This window comes from Ornithorhynchus anatinus, chromosome 6, assembly GCF_004115215.2.
Source record: "Ornithorhynchus anatinus isolate Pmale09 chromosome 6, mOrnAna1.pri.v4, whole genome shotgun sequence".
NCBI classification, from domain to species: Eukaryota; Metazoa; Chordata; class Mammalia; order Monotremata; family Ornithorhynchidae; genus Ornithorhynchus; species Ornithorhynchus anatinus.
Genome location: NC_041733.1, coordinates 13,945,483 through 13,959,654, shown reverse-complemented (window position 1 = coordinate 13,959,654; position 14,172 = coordinate 13,945,483). Strand labels below are relative to the sequence as shown.

At 49.5% G+C, this 14,172-nt stretch overlaps 1 protein-coding gene across 1 annotated transcript in view; it reads left to right on the top strand.

Annotated features, from left to right (window-relative positions):
- Positions 1-7,196: 7,196 nt before the first annotated feature.
- Positions 7,197-14,172, top strand: part of TMLHE (trimethyllysine hydroxylase, epsilon) — a 33,746-nt gene continuing 26,770 nt past the window's right edge. The window contains exons 1-2 of the mRNA XM_029067863.2: positions 7,197-7,282; positions 9,081-9,208. The gene's annotated coding sequence lies outside the window, so the exon portion shown is untranslated. The remainder of the gene's footprint in view (positions 7,283-9,080; positions 9,209-14,172) is intronic.

Sequence of the window (14,172 nt, the reverse complement as noted above, 5' to 3'; positions counted from 1 at the left end):
TTTATTAAATGTACACATTAGCTTATCTGTTGTATCTATTTTTCCCTCTCGTTCCCACTGTACTGTATGTAAATGATCTGTGTCTTCCTGTCGCTCCCATTAAATTGGATCTTCCTCCAGGGCAGAATGATGACCTGCTTCGAATACCTCGTACAGTGTTTGGTTCACAGAAGATGTGCATTATATACTGATGATGGTTTGGGGGAATCCATATTCATTCATTCATGCATTCATTCATTCATTCTTATGTATTGAGCGCTTACTGTGTGCAGAGCACTGTCCTAAGTGCTTGGGAGAGTACAGCATAACAATAAACATACCCATATGTATAGTCAGTGAACTTTGGCAATCTGAAGAGGTCTAGAACGAAGGATCCCTGAGAACCTTTGGGGTATTTATCGAACACTTACTGGGTTCAGAAAACTGTACTAAGCGTACGGAAGAGTGCCACCCGGACCACTGCATCTGTCTCTTCGCTGACCTTCCTGCCTCCTGTCTCCACTCCAGCCCAAACCTCACTCTGCTGCTTGGATGATTTTTCTAAAAAAAACCCACTCAGCCCCCATCTCCCCACCCCTCAAGAACCTCCAGTAGTTGCCCATCCACCCCCACCTCATCCAGGAACTTCTTACCATCATCTTTAAAGTATTCAATCTGTTTTCCCCCTCCTACCTTACCTCACCGAACTCCTACTCCAGCCCAACCCACTCGCTTTGCTCCTCGAGCACCGACTTGCTCGTTACCTCTTCTACCTGGCTCCTGACGCCTTTCCCATGTCTCTCTCTGTCCTGAAACTCCCTCCCCCTTCACATATGCCAGATTATCTCTCTCCCCACTTTCAAAACCTTATTAAGGTCACAGCTCCCTCAAGAGACCTTCCCCCAACTAAGTCCTCTTTTCTCCGAGCGCCTTCCACACTGTCTGTGGATCCGCATCCCTGGGGCGTTTGGTCGTCGCCCCACCCACAGGCCCACAGTGCTTATGTTCACGTCCAGACATTATTTATCATATTAATGTCTATCTCCCCCTCTGGACTCTAAGCTCATCTCAGCCAGGGAACATGTCTCCCAACTCTGTTGTTTTGTACTCTCCCCCGCGCTTAGTCCGCTGCTCTGCACCTAGTAAGCGCTCAGTAAATACCACTGATTGACCAGTCAAGGAGCTTAGGGTCTAGTGGGAATTCTGAGTCATTGTGTTGTGAACCCGGGGATTCCCCGGCTGAGCCAGAACCCCGGGTCTGTAGAATGATAACATGGGTGCCCGGTTCCCCACTAAGATATAGAAAGATGGAACTGATAAATCCTCCTCTGGCACTCAGTTCCAGAGGTCTCCCAGGCCAGACCAGGACTCCAAGCTGCACTGCATGAAGCGGGGGAGTCCAGAGAGCAACCTCAACTTCGCCAGATCGGATCAGAACCCATAAAAACCACCCTGACTTGGAAATCACAGGGAGGGAAACTGGGCCATTGGCAAATTTTGCCCCTCCCCAGGTCCATCTTGATACAATCTATTGGGCTTATGGTAAGAATAATTAGTAATGATAATAATAATTTTGGTATTTGTTAAGCACTTCCTATGTGCCAGATATTGTGGTAAGCTCTGGGATGGATATAAGCAAATTGGGTTGGACACAGTCACTGTCCCACATGGAGCTTACAGTCTTAATCCCCATTTTACAGGGGAGATAACGGAGAAATGAAATGACTTGTCCAAGGTCACACAGCAGTCAGGTGGTAGAATCGGGATTAGAGCCCAGCTCCTTGTGACTCCCAGAATCCAGCTCTACTCCTCTTTCACGTCTTCTTTCTTATCACTATTTCTTCCTGGAAAGGACATCTAGTTCCACAGAAGATAATAGCCTCTGTCTTTCTAAGTGGATGTCATCTTCTTCTGGGGTTTTTTTATGGTATTTTGTTATGAGTTTACCATGTGCCAGGCTCTGTCCTGGGGTCTGGAGTTGAGATGAGCTAGTAATATTGGACCCAGTCCATGTCCCACGTGGGGCTCCCAGTCTCGATCCCCATTTTACAGACGAGGTAACGGAGCCACAGAGAAGTGAAGTGCCTTGCCCGAGGTCACACAGCAGACACGCTGTGGTGTCAGGATTAGAACCCAGATCCTTCCAACTCCCTGGCCCCTGTTCTATCCACTAGACCAGACTGCTCTCTTTAGAGCTTCCTTAAATTCAATCCTCTCTGTCGATGTGTGCACCTCCATTCTTCTCTTTATATTCTGCTTGTCCTAAATTAGGAGTTTAGCCTACCAGTGACAGGGATCTTATCCTTCCGTGTTTTTTTCAGGGCTCCACCCACCTGCACTGCTTTTTAACTACAAAGGATGCTAAACCATTTTAGGGAAGAGAGAAGCCCAAAAATTGGTTCAGGACACTCTTCCCCTTCTCCCCCTGGATGCTTGAGAAGAGCCACTGGCCTTGGGGCGCACAAAAGCCTATTAATTTCAAATCCACCCATTCTTTCTGTGCTTGAAAAAATAACTCAGTGGAAACCGGACATAACAATCAGATGCTAATAACACAAGAATAAGATTATCTTGGGAGATGATTTATTCTTATACCCATTTTCCATTACTCTGTCAAACACCCTCTGGGGTTTTTATTTTAAAATAGCAACTCGGTTTGCATATTTAGCTAAATAAAAAATACGATAAAGTGCTCTTTCCATTGAGGTCATTGGTCAATCCATCTGCTTTTTAACAAAGCGGGTCTTTAGGGAGGTTTGGGCCCATGAAAGAATCCCTTCCCTTATAAATTGTTTTCCTTTTTTTAAAAAAAAATGGTATTTGTTAAGCACTTACTCTGTGTTAAGCACTTTTCTAAGTGCTGGGTAGATACAAGTTAATTAGGTTGGACACAGTCCCTGTCCCGCATGGGGCTCACATCCATACATTCATTCAAATGTATTTATTGAGTCATTCATTCAATCGTGTTTACTGAGTGCTTACTGTGTGCAGAGCACTCTACTAAGCGCTTGGAAAGTACATTTCAGCCACAAAGAGAGACAATCCCTGCCCACAATGGACTCACAGTCTAGAAGGGGGAGACAGGCATCAGAACAAGTAAACAGGCATCAATACCATCAAGAAAAATAGAATTAGATATATATCTAGAGAGAGAGAGAGAGAGAGAGAGAAGCAGCGTGGCTCAGTGGAAAGAGCCCAGGCTTGGGACAAGTCAGAGGTCGTGGGTTCAAATGCTGCCTCTGCCACTAGTCAGCTGTGTGACTGTGGGCAAGTCACTTCACTTCTCTGTGCCTCAGTCACCTCATCTGTAAAATGGGGATTAACCGTGAGCCCCACGGGGGTCAACCCGATTACCCTGTATCTACCCCGGCGCTTAAAACAGTGCTCTGCACATAGTAAGCGCTTAACAAATACCAGCGTTAGTATTATTATTACATCAGAACCAGTAAAACCGGCGTTAATAGAAATAAATAGAATTATAGATATGTACATATATACAGAAGTGCTGTGGGGGAGGGGGTAGAGCAAAGGGAGCGAGTCGGGGAGTGGTGTGGGGGACGGAAAGCTGAGGGAAAGGGGGACTTAGTCTGGGAAGGCCTCCTGGAGGAGGTGAGCCTTCAATAGGGCTTTGAAGGGGGCAGGTGTGACTGTTAGATGGAGTCCTTATGGTGTGCAGGGCACTGTCTAAATAGAAGGGAGAATAGGAGTACTGAGGCACAGAGAAGTTAAGTGACTTGCCCCAGGTCACCCGGCAAGCAAGTCTAGAGAAGCAGCGTGGCTCAATGGAAAGAGCCCGGGCTTTGGAGTCAGAGGTCATGGGTTCGAACCCCAGCTCTGCCATTTGTCAGCTGTGTGACTTTGGGCAAGTCACTTAACTTCTCGGTACCTCAGTTACCTCATCTGTAAAATGGGGATTAAGACTGTGAGCCCCACGTGGGCAACCTGATTCCCCTGTGTCTACCCCAGATCTTAGAACAGTGCTCGGCACATAGTAAGCGCTTAACAAATACCAACATTATTATTATTATTTTTATTGCAGAGCTGCAGTGAGTCTGATGGGAGTGACTAAGACAGGCACCCCAGATACAACGCGCGCACTGTGTCACCCGAATCGACTGCACTTTTAACACTGAAGCAAAGGAAACGTCTTGACACTTGGCTTTATTCCCAAAGTCGGTGAAAAGTTAGTGTGTCAGGATTCACTAACACACTCATCAGGGCAGAAACCTTGGAAATCTTTCCCTCAGACCCCGCGAAAAGTCTTTTTGAGGGACTCAAAGCAGCCCGCCAACGAATCTAGGTAAGAAGCTGGGTCTCATTTCTTCATCCTCCCTCATCCTTTAACTGAGAGTGTGCCACAAACCACTGCTCTCATCTTCTACTCTTTCCCCGCCTTCATTGTGTGGTTTTGAATGATAATAATAATAGCATTTTTTAAGCGCTTACTAAGTGCCAGGCACCGTTCTAAGCGCTGGGGTGGATACAAGCAAATCGGGTTGGACACAGTCCCCGTCCCCCATGGGGCTCACAATTTTAATGCCCATTTTACAGCTGAGGTAACTGAGTGATAAACTAAGCAGCGTGGCTCTGCGCTCAATAAATACTATTTTTTTTTTTTTTAGTGCTCTTTCCCCTAAATCCCACTGCTTCCTGGTTTAAAACCAGGCCGGTAATTCCTCCATCTCTCCTTTGCGTGTTGGATGTTTGCGGTAGCTATCCTGCAAGTTGTGGAGGAGATGCCATCTTCAAGGTGGTTCTGGATCAGTACAGTTTCGGGGCTCGTTTTATATGCTCCCTTTTACGCTCCCTTTTTCATAACTCTGGGGTCATTTCTCCACAGTCACAACTGCCTCCTCTACTTAAGGTCACTCAATTATAATAATAATGTTGGTATTTTTTAAGTGCTTACTATGTGCAGAGCACTGTTCTAAGCGTTGGGGAAGATACAGGGTCATCAGGTTGTCCCACGTGAGGCTCACAGTTAATCCTCATTTTACAGATGAGGTGACTGAGGCCCAGAGAAATGAAGTGACTCGCCCACGGTCACACAGCTGACAAGTGGCAGAGCCGGGATTCGAACCCATAACCTCCGACTCCCAAGCCTGGGCTCTTTCCACTGAGCCACGCTGCTTCTCTGAATTATACTGAATCGAGCACCAGTTGTGGGAATCACGAGACTTTGGTTCTAGACCTGGATCTAGCTGGTGCTACAGTTGCCTGCTGTGTGACCTCGGGCAAGTCCCTTCACTTCCCCTGCCTCAGTTACCTCATCTGCAAAATGGGGAGTAAATCCTCCTCCCTTCAACTTATTCATTCATTCAGTAGTATTTATTGAGCACTTCCTGTGTGCAGAGCACTGGACTAAGCGCTTGGGAGGTACAATTCAGCAACAGATAGAGACAATCCCTGCCCAGCGACGGGCTCACAGTCTAATCTGGGGAGACACACGGCAGAGCAAAACAGAACAAAACAACATCATCAAGATAAATAGAATCAAGGAGATGCACGCCTCATTAACAAATTAATTAGCATTTATTAATCAGTTAGCAAATTAATTAACATTAATTAGGGAAGGTGACTACCAAATCCATCCTATCGTCCTCTCCCAAGAGCTTAGTGCGGCGAGAAGCGGCCCGGCCTAGCGGGTAAAGGGTAGGCCTGGGAGTCAGAAGGTCATGGGTTCTAATTTCGTCTCTGCCACTTGTTCATTTATTCAGTAGTATTTATTGAGCGCTTACTATGTGCAGAGCACTGTACTAAGTGCTTGGAATGGACAAATCAGCCACAGATAGAGATAATCCCTGCCCACTGACGGGCTCACAGTCTAATCGGGGGAGGTTGTCTGTTGTGTGACCTCGGGCAAGTCCCTTCATTTGTTCTCGTCTGTCCGTCTCCCCCGTTTAGACCGTAAGCCGTCATAGGGCAGGGACCGTCTCTATCTGTTGCCCACTTGTTCATTCCAAGCGCTTAGTACAGTGCTCTGCACATAGTAACCGCTCAATAAATACTATTGAATGAATGAATGAATTCACTTGAGAAGCAACGTGGCTCAGTGGCAAAAGCCCGGGCTTGGGAGTCACAGGTCCTGGGTTCTAATCCCGCCTCCGCCCCATGTCAGTTGTGTGACCGTGGGCAAGTCACTTCACTTCTCTGAGCCTCAGTTCCCTCATCTGTAAAATGGGGGTGAAGACTGCGAACCCCACGTGGGACAGCCTCTTTACCTAGCATCTCCCCCAGCGCTTAGAACAGTGCTTGGCGCCCAGGAAGCGCTTAAGAAATACCGACATTATTATTATTATTATTATTCCCCGGACCTCAGTGACCTCATCTGGAAAATGGGGATGAAGTCTGTGAGGGACAACCTGATGACCTTGCATCTCTCCCCAGCGCTTAGAACAGGGCTTGGCACCTAGTAAGCGCTTAAGAAATACGGACATTATTATTATTCCTCCCCGGACCTCAGTGATCTCATCTGAAAAATGGGGATGAAGTCTGTGAAGGACCACCTGATGACCTGGTATCTCCCCCCCAACGCTTAGAACAGGGCTTAGCACCTAATAAGCGCTTAAGAAATACCGACATTTTTATTATTCTTATTCTTCTTCCCCGGACCTCAGTGATCCCATCTGAAAAATGGGGAGGAAGTCTGCGAGGGACCACGTGATGACCTGGCATTTCCCCCCCCCACCAGCGCTTAGAACACCGCTTGGCACCTAGGAAGCGCCGGAGCAGTACCATCATTGTTTACGATTGTGATTATTTATTAATAAATGAATATTTCTCTCGCAGAAGAGGAAGGGACTGCAAACTGCGTCCAATAAACCATGACAGGGAGGAGGGGTTGCTGCCATTTGTACATTCCCAGCGCTTAGTACAGTGCTCTGCACATAGTAAGCGCTCAATAAATACGATTGAATGAATGAATGCCCGGCCCCTCCCCCTCCTCCCTCTTCGTGGGCCTCGACGCTCCGGCGTCTCCATAGTGACGGAGGGGGCGGGGGCGGAGGGGTGACGTCAGCGGGGGGCCGGGGTTTGGTGACGTCAGGGGGCGGGGAGGGTGACGTCGTGGGGGGCGGGGCGAGGGGCGACGTCGGCGGGGGGCGGGGGAGCGACGCCGGGGGGCGGGGGTGACGTCAGTGGGGGCGGGGCTGGAGGGTGACGTCAGGGGTGGGCGGGGCGGAGCGTCCGGCCTTGTTGCCGGAAGGAGCGGGGCGGGGCCGGGGTTGGGGTTGGGCTCGGGCTCGCTGGGCGCCTTCCCTCCCTCCTTGTCTCTCTCCCTCAGCACCCACCGCACCCACCGCAGGTTGGACCCCTTTCCCTTCCCTTCCCTCCCCTCCCCTCTCCCCGCCAGGACCGGCCCGGGCTGCTCGGGGGGCAGGGGGGCAGGGGGGCAGGGGCAGGATGCTCAGGGGCAGGAAGGAGGGGGGAGGGGGATGCTCAGGGGCAGGAAGAGAGTTGGGGGGGGGCGCCTGGGGGAGGAGGCTCAGGGGGCAGGGAGGGAGCTGGGGGGTCTGCGGGGAGCAGGGAGAGGGATGCCAGGGGGAGGGGAGGGGGGCCGGAGGGGGGCGGGGGAGGGGGGGAGGCTCAGAGGGCAAGGAGGGGGGTGGGGGGGCAGGGGGAGGGGTGTCCGGGAGAGGGGGATGCTCAGGGGGCAGGGAGGGAGGTGGAGGAGATACCCGGGGGGAGGGGGAAAGATGCTCAGGGAGCAGGAGGAGAGGTGGAGAGGGTGCCCGGGGGAGCAGGGAGAGGGATGCCCTGGGAGTTGGGGGGGGGCCGAGGGGGCAGGGAGGGAGGTGGGGGAGCCAGAGGGGTCCTGGGAGGGGGGGGTGCTCGGGGGGCAGGGAGGGAGTGGGGGGGATGCCAGGGGGCTGCTCAGGGGGCAGGGAGGGAGTGGGGGGACGCTCCAGGGGCAGGAAGAGAGGTGGAAAGGATGCCCGGGTGGGCAGGGAGAGGGGTGCCCTGGGGGGGAGGGGGGAGGCTCAGGGGGCAGGAAAGGAGGTGAGGGGGCCTGGGGTGGGCAGGGAGAGGGGTCCCCGGGAGGGGGAGTGGGGAGGATGCTCAGGGGGCAGGAAGGAAGTAGGTAGAGGGGGTGCCCGGGGTAGGGGGATGCTCAGGGAGCAAGGAGGAAGGGGGTGGTGGGGAGAGACCGAGGGGGGAAGGGGGGAGGGGGATGGGGAGGTGCCCGGGGGGGGGGGGGCAGGAAGGGAGGAGGGGGCATGCCCGGGCTCAGGGAAGCAGGGAAGCAGCGAGCCGTAGTGGCCGGAGCACAGGCTTGGGACTCGGAGCACCTGGGTTCTCATCCTGACTCCCCCTCTTGTCTGCTGCGTGCCCTTGGGCAAGTCGTTTCACTTCTCTGGGCCTCGGTTCCCTCATCTGTAAAACGGGGATTGAGACCGGGAGCCCTCCAGGGGACAGCTCTATTACTTTGTCTGTCTAGTCCGGCGCTTCGAACGGAGCTTGGCACGTAGGAGGCACCTAACGAATGCCATCGTTATTAATCATTTAAGAGGTGCGGGGTGGGGGAGGGGGGTGCCTGGGATGGGGGGATGCTTGGGGGGCAGGGAGGGAGGTGGGGGGCCCGGGGTGGGGCAGAGAGAGGGGTCCCTGGGGGTGGGAGGGCAGGACCAGCCCCAGGCCGGTGGTAGCCGGGACAGATGGAGACCGTGGGAGAAGGGAGAGTGCAGGACCCGGGTGGAACGTGGTATAGATTTGTCTTTAAAACCGACCGGTCGTATTTAAGGAGCACTTACTAGGTGCAGAGCACTGCCCTGAGCGCTTGGGAGAGTACAGTACAGCAGAGTTGGTGGACACGTGCCCTGCCCACTATATTACGGTATCGGTTAAGCATCTACTAGGTGAGTTCATTATGCGCGGGAGGACGTGTCTGCTAATTCTGTTGTACTCTCCCGAGCGCTTAGTTCGGTGCTCTGCACTTAATAAGCGCTCAGTAAATACCACCGACCGATCGATTATGTCGCCCACACTCTGCCACGCAATGGGGTATAGACACAGGACCCTAAGATCGGACCCGATCTCTGGTCCGCCTGGGACTCCCAGACTGAGGGGGAGGAATGACGGGTATTTTTATCTCCATTTTACAGACGAAGAAACTGAGGCCCGGAGAAGTCGGGCGACTCGCCCAGAGCCACGCGGCGGAACGGGGATTAGAACCCGGATCCCCCGACTCCCTGCCCCGAGCCCTTTCCGCAGGAGGCCGCTTCTATGAGAGGTAAGTCTGATGGGGATGGGAAAGGGATCCGGCGTGTTCACGGTGGCTTGGGCGAAGAAGAGGACTTCAGACCGGCGTTTGGTATTTGAGGAACGTAGCTCAGGACCGTCGGATCCGGTTTCTCCGGCCGAGAGTAAGAGAACGCCGTGGCTTTCTTTGGGCTGGGTGTGGATCGGGCTTCGACTTGAATCCAGAGTCTGTGGCGTTGCTTCCCGGAGCGGCTTATTGTCTGGCCGGGCTCATTGTCTTCGCTGGCGTTTGCTTTCGGTTGGTGTGGAGTCAAAGAAAGCTCTCTCTGTGTTGGAGGGGATTGGGAAAAGGGTAAAATGTTGTCCGTGGCCCTTGAACCCATCCCCTTGGGGAGCTGGAATGAGGAGCGTTTAGCTCCAGGTCGGGGTGGAATAATCCAGCCCTCTACGCGGCTCGGCTCGGCCACAGTTTGATGGCAGGTCATTTGAATGTGAAACAAGAGGACGAAGAAAGCTAGAAGATAACTTCCTGCGGTCAGTTATCCTCGGATGAGAAAATCTCCGCCTCTAGAAAGTGGAGCAGTGCTTCTTAATTTCTGTCTCGTTCAAAATTGATCATTTAAATATTTTGGGGAGTTGGTTGGGTTTTTTTTATTATCGTAATAATAGTAATGTTGGTATTTGTTAAGCGCTTACTATGTGCCAAGTAGTGTTCTAAGCACTGGGGTAGATACAAGGTAATCGGGTTGTCCCCACGTAGGGCTCACAGTCTTCATCCCCATTTTACAGATGAGGTCACCGTGGCCCAGAGAAGTTAAGACTTGCCCAAGGTCATACAGCCAAGTGGCAGAGTCGGGATTCGAACCCGTGACCTCTGCCTCCCAAGCCTATGCTCTTTCCACTAAGCCACGCTGCTTGTGTGTTGGGGAGCTGGGGGTGCCTCCTCAGAAAAGATTTGATGGGACGAGCCTGAATTTTAGCAGCCCGTGTTGCATATGCGGGTTTGCTTTATCTGTTGCCGAATTGCACATTCCAAGTGTTTAGTACAGTGCTGTGCACACAGTAAGTGCTCAATGAATTCAAATGAATGAATGAACGAATTTGCCCGATCGCAGAGCTTGTTTAATTGAAAAAAAAAACAACCACCCTAGCTCTTACTGAATATTTACTTGCGTTGTTGGCACAGAGATTATAATCTGTAAACTAGTAGTTGTATTTATCAAACCCCACTTGGTGCAGTGCAGCGTGGTGTAGTGGATAGGAGCACGGGCCTGGGAGGCAGAAGGTCATGAGTTCTAATTGCAGCTCCGCCACTTGTCTACTGTGTGACCTTGGGTAAGTCACTTCACTTCCCTGGGCCTCAGTGACCTCATCTGTAAAATGGGGATTGAGACTGGAAGCCCCATGTGGGAGAGGAACTAGGTCCAACCCAATTTGCTTGTATCCACCCTAGCGCTTAGTAAAGTGCCTGGCACATAGTAAGCGCTAAACAGATGCTCAATTATTATTATTACTGTCTAACAGGGAAAGTCATGAAACTTGTAAATAGCTTCCAGTGGGGAAATGAATGCATGTTGATTTGGTGCTCTGCACTCTGCCTGTAGATCCTAGTGGTAAAATAAGCTGCCCAAGAGAGAAAAGTTTATAGGTACAACCTTAGATACATTTTTACGTTTACCTTGATCCAGTTAAAATCGTTTTGTAGGCCAGTGACATGTTTCCCAACTCTTGTTAGCTTGTATTCTCCCAAGCACTTAGTACGATGCTCCGCACATAGTAAGCGCTCAATAAATTCAGTCGATGGCTGGATCATTTCCCTCCTAAAACAAACACTTCTGGGAAATAACCTATTAAAAATGGTTGTAAAAGTTCTTCCACTTGTTAAAACAGATCCAGCGATCAGACTGATTTCTTGAGATTCCTTAAAACCAGCTGGATTCTCTTCTGGGTCCTTTCTGGCCATTTGATTTCCCTTCCAGTAGCCACAGGTCTTACGGAGAGCCGTGTCTTCCCTCATGAGATAGAAATAACGGCTTGACAAATGAATATAGGTCCCCCAGTTAGGAGCCTAGAAGCACCCTGTGGAAAAATGAGAATTTTTCATTAAAAAAAAAAATGCAAAGTTGGACCATTGCTGGTTGAAATGTATTTCAGACCTCTGTTTGCTCATTGCTGTAAAGCTGGGAAATGAGGGAAAGGCCAGGAAAAATTTTGCGGGCTGATAAATCGTGACCTAGCTGGCGATAGATGTTGGTTTCCCTGTTCCATGAGTATTTAACTCGCATTTCCATTGTGGCGGTTGAATGAGTCACTTGCAGAGTTTAGATTCCTTAGCGAAACAGCAAAACAGTTTGGTTGCTAAGAACTTCAGATGAGCAGGAGGGAGTCCTTACATTTTGAGTGTCGTCAAGGATAAATTGCCCCTCTTTACTCTTTATTTTCTGGTGTCCGAATATTGTGATGTCCAAGTTTTATAATAATCGTAATGATATTTGTTAAGCGCTTACTATGTGCCAAGCACTGTTTTAAGCTCTGGGGTAGATACGAGGTAATGAGGTTGTCCCACGCGGGGTTCACGGTCTTAATCCCCATTTTACAGATGAGGTAACTGAGGCACAGAGAAGTGAAGTGACTTGCCCAAAGTCACCCAGCTGACCAGTGGCGGATCCGGGATTAGAACCCATGACCTCTGACTCCCAAGCCCGGGCTCTTTCCATTGAGCCACGCTGCTTCTCGAAGGGCTACCGCCCTGAGGAAAGTGAAGGAGGAAGGCAAAATAACACCACCCCATCTTTATTCAGAACTCTCTGGATTTTTTTAGAATCCTCTAAAAAGAAGCGTTTCCAATTAAGACCAGGTTAAATTTTTAAAGTACATGCTTCCTTGTTTTTTATAGTAGGTTTGCTTTCCTATGTTTTGGGCAGCCTGAGTCAGAATTCCTAGAGACTATATTTGTTGAAGCTCTGGGCTGCAGCTTTTCATCAAGTGCGGGAAAATTCTGGAACCTATTTTATCTCTACTGAATTATAACAAATACCGCAATTATTATTATAAATAAAAAATAAATAAATGGTGGTATTTGTTAAGCGCTTACTATGTGCAAAGCACTGTTCTAAGCGCAAGGGGATACAAGGTGATCAGGTTGTCCCACATGGGGCTCATAGTTTAAATCCCCATTTTACAGATGAGGTAACTGAGGCACAGAGAGGTTAAGTGTCACAAAGTCACAGAGCTGGCAAGCGGTGGAGCTGGGATTAGAACCCACGACCTCTGACTCCCAAGCCCGGACTCTTTCCACTGAGCCACCCTGCTTCTCTGGTTCTCAACCATTTCAGAGAACTTCTGAAAAACTTCTGAGAAGTCCAGCACCATTAAGTGCTTACTTGGTGCCAGACACTGTCCTAAGCGCTGGGATGGATACAAGCAAATTGGGTTGGGCAGGGTCCCTGTCCCACATGGAGCTCACGGTCTTAATCCGTATTTTACAGATGAGGGAACTGAGGCATAGAGAAATGAAGTGACTTGCCCAAGGTCACACAGCAGGCAAGGGGCGGTCTGGGCTCTATCCACTAGGCCCCGCTGCTTCTCTATCTTTATAGAATTCTCGATCTTTATAGATCTCTTGAGGGGAAAGAAACAGGTGTAAAGAGTCTAGACAGTCTGTTTTCTCTAAATGATTTTCTCACCGAGATTCCCAGAATATGGTGTGACAGAACTAGACGTGAGTCTCTTTTCCCCTTTATGATTTGGAAACGCAGCGATGGTTGAGAGAGGCCTGCTCCTATTTTGGTAATATGCGGAACGCTCCTTCCCTACTTTTAGAAGCAGCTGAGAGGGACGGGAGACTGTCAGCTCCTTCTGGGTTAGAGAACTCGCCGAACAACTCGGTCACCCTCTCCCAAGCGCTTAGTTCAGTCCTCGGCACACAGTAAACGCTCAATAAATACCACTGATTGATTGACCGATTGAAGTGACTGGTCCCCATTTTCTCCAGTGGCCCAATTTTATCCCTTCCTAGCTTCCTAGCTGGGAAGGCAAAGTGGAGTTCTGAATGCCGCATCCCTGTCCCCTTTTGAACATTCCCCATGAAACGGCATTAAATGTGGGTGTCGAGGTGAATCGAATGCCCCCGGAAGCCTTTTGTGATGTTTTGCAAATATTCTTAGAATCTCAGGTTTTGGGCAGTGAGGTTGTAATGTTTCTGCTTCATTTTTTCCCATTGAAATCCTACACTGATATAGCATGGGCCTCAAGAAATATAAAAATTGCCATTTTTATGGGAACGTTCTAGCCCACATTTGGCAAACTTAGCCTGACAATCACAACGTATGCCTATAGTGATCATGGATAAGGACTTTGATATTAATATTCTCAGAAAATTCATGTTTTTTTTACATTTAAAAAGCAAAGCATGTGATCACATTTTCCCTTTCAACAGCCTTTGTAAAATTTTAAAGGCATTGGATAGTTAAAGAATCCTGGATATTTGTAGAAGATTGGGATGCACTATATCCTAATGGAATATTATAATAATGATAATAATATTTGTAGTATTTGTTAAGCACTTATGTACCGACCACTGTATTAAGTGCTATGTTAAATAGAAGATAAATAGATCAGATACAGTTCCTGTTTCACATGAAGCTTGCAGTCTAAGAATGAACATGGAATTGGGAGTCAGGAGACCTGGGTTCTAATCCTGGCTCCATCCTTTGCCTACTGCGTGACCTCGGGCAAGTCACTTAACTTTGGGGGGAGTTTCCTCATATATAAAATGAGTGCAAAATAACCATTAGATAAAATATCTCTTAGACTGTGAGCTCCATGTGGGGCAGGGACTGTGTTTGAAATGATTATCTTTACCCCAGTGCTTAGGAAATATCATTGTTTCACTCCTGGACACTAGAAGTGATGAAAGGAATGAAATTAAGTCAAGATTTGGCAAAAGTTGATGTATTTACTGTAGTTTGAATGTTCTGACTACGAATCATTCTT